Source organism: Humulus lupulus, chromosome 2, assembly GCF_963169125.1.
Source record: "Humulus lupulus chromosome 2, drHumLupu1.1, whole genome shotgun sequence".
Classification (NCBI taxonomy): domain Eukaryota; kingdom Viridiplantae; phylum Streptophyta; class Magnoliopsida; order Rosales; family Cannabaceae; genus Humulus; species Humulus lupulus.
The window spans coordinates 138,010,028-138,012,960 of NC_084794.1; the positions used below are offsets into that span (position 1 = coordinate 138,010,028).

The window sequence follows — 2,933 nt, forward strand, 5'->3', positions numbered from 1 at the left end:
TTTGTTATATACTTGTAGTTGACAAAAAAGCTAATCAACACTATACATAAAATAAATTTGAGCTATTTCATTTTTGTTCTTCTGATATCATATTACTAATTTAAAATATAAATAATAGTTTTATCTTTTAGGAAAATGCAAAATGTTTGATTAAAATCGTCAAGTGAGCTGATATGCATTAGTGTGTATTGCTATCCTACAATTGGCCCACATAAAGTGACCATTTTGGTAATTGGGTATTAAAGTATCACAAGTTAAATGTATAGATACCTTAAGTAGTATTTCTAATTTATTTAATGGATAAATTAGAAATACTAAAACTAATAAACTATTAGTTTTATATATTAGCAGTGGTCCCCAAGAAACAAGACATCACTCTATTCTCTTGTTTCCCATCAAGTGAGAAAATCAGACAAAATACTTGTCTTGTATTCTTGGAAGATCATTACCCCAAAGATCATCTCTAACAATGGATTAAGGTATGCTTCCGCTATTTATGCTCTTCTTCTTTGTGAATCATCAATGGTTTCTTTAGAAATAAGATTCCAGGTTTCACACTTGTAGTGACATGCTTAGGATTTGGATATTGTATGTTGATCTTACTTGTTGCTTGAGTGCTAAAGAATTCTAACACATAAATACTGAAAATAATTAAACCAATATGAATATTTTATAGGGTTCTCTCTGCAAGGGTTTCAAAACTCTTCTTCGTTGCCTGTGATTTTCTCTTTTCGGTTGGAGCGCCACTGGAGTCTCTCGCAGGCAGGTCGTGCTCTGGCAGAGTGGAGATGTGTTATTTGGGTTTTCAACAACATTTGCTCTGTTTTGTTTTCCTCCATTCTTCCTCTGTGATCTTGCCTTAAATCTAGCAATGAGGGATTTATTCTTGCCGCTTGTGGAGGGTTTAGGGCTAGCGGGAGTTCGAATCTAGTGGAAGGGTCTGAGTTTGGCTCAAAACTAGAGGATTGGGGGTATGTGATGGTTTTGGGTTTGGTTTCGAGGAGGGTGGGATTTCTTGTGGGGTTCTCGCCATTTGTTAGGGATAGTGGGTTTGGATTCATTGGTTCGTAAAGTTCAAATATGGTGTGTTCAGGTGATGGGGTCAGATCCGGTAGAGTGGAGGGCTGCTATTTTATTTTAAGTTTGCTTATTTTTATTGTGTTATTTGGCTTTTTCATTATGTGTTTATTTATGATTTCCTTTCTTTCAAGAACCTTATTGATGGGGTTCATGGCTTCCGCCGCTGCGGTATTCTTCTATTTGGTCTCCCTTCAAATTTGGATCTGGACAAACAAGATATGGATCCTTGGGTTCATGTTCAATTGTCGTGTTGCAGGAGCCTTCATGAGTTTAGTGGATCGTTGTTTAGTTTTCAATAATGGAGTCTTTCATCTTTTGAATGATTTTAGGTGTTTAGTTTTTATTAAAGTTGATATGTCATTTTTCCAATTGAAAAAGAAACTTGGTTTACTCCACACTCATGAGAAGCTGATTTGCTCATGCCTTCTAGACTTAGTTAGAGTTTTCGTATTGGCTTTCTTTATATTGAAAATTGTAACAATTATTATTGAGAGTTGCCTAATCTTTAAAAAAAAACATTAAATAAAATAATTGCTACTTGAAAGAGAATTCTTAACATGCCAAATTTAATGTTTAAGATATTAAAATTTGGTGAGTTTTGCTTATGGTGAATAATATTGAATATGCCTTAACATGGTGAATATATAACTTATGTTCAAGATAGAAAAAACTTATTGAGATGTATTATTAATACACTTTCCATTATAGTGTGTAAATTATTTTTAAAAAATTACTATATTAAACTAAAATTGGGATATTAAATACCTTGATGATGAATGTGGACTACATACAACAAATGCATACATGGATGACCTCCTAAATCACATGGTGTAAATATTTTGAGAAATGGATTATGGAGGGATTGGTTTGGCTAAGAATGGAGGGATGTTGTTTGAATCTTAGCCGATGAATCATAAAGATAAGAGTAAAAATACAAACAAACAAAAAAATGCAAATCACAAAAATATACTCCAACTTTTTTTTAAGAATATATTAATCTCATTATGCAATAAGATATTTTCATTTAAATTCTCTATATTCAATGGGGGATTCGGAATTTTTTTTCATTGAGAGTGAAAATTTACATTGTTGTATTTTGTTATACCTAGAAATTCAAGCTAAATATACATTTGTTTGCGTACATAATTTCAGCTCGCGAATTATAATCAAAGCAAAGATAGTAAATAATTGGTTCCTCAACACCTAACGAAATTTGGAGCAAGTTAAACTACAGACTAGAGATAGGTCGTAGCTTAGCTTGGCTTAGATATATATACAAACTGATCCAATTGTCCAATTTGTATCATTTCCAACTCGGCATTTGCTCCGAGGTGAGAATATATTGGTGCCCCGTGCTTTGCTCAAAGTCTGATCAAATATTTAGCTCGTGGCTACAGAGCTAGATGATGAGCGTACCACAAATGTGTTGTTATCTGAATCCCATAAATCAAGGAATTATCTCCTATTTAGTGGCTCTAATCAAATCAGAGAAAAATAGCAAGAGATGTTATCTCTTAAATGTACAAATTGACAATTATTGGTATTTTAATTTCCCTTTGTTTTCCATTTTTACGTACTTTTTTTATTTTGTTTCATTTTTATGTGTTATGTTTATTCAATTATACGTTAATTTAATTTTTGTATTTCATTAATACGGTTTACACATTAAACATATATCCCACTTTCTTTCCCTCTTTCCCACGACGCCTAATTATTTTTCATCTCTCCCACAACGTCTGCCTCATTGAGCTTCTTCTCTTCACGCATATGAGCCACCCAAATTTCTCTTCAAATCCAATAACGTACGTACCTGCTAAATAAACAATACCAAAAAAACACTCCATCATTTTCAA

General features: G+C 32.7%; 1 long non-coding RNA gene across 1 annotated transcript; it reads left to right on the forward strand.

Annotated features, from left to right (window-relative positions):
* The first annotated feature begins 345 nt into the window (after nt 1–345).
* Nucleotides 346–1,629, forward strand: LOC133816325 (uncharacterized). Its single transcript, XR_009885164.1, has 2 exons — nt 346–479; nt 677–1,629. It is a non-coding gene; the product is annotated as an uncharacterized LOC133816325 (long non-coding RNA).
* The last annotated feature ends 1,304 nt before the right edge of the window (nt 1,630–2,933 follow it).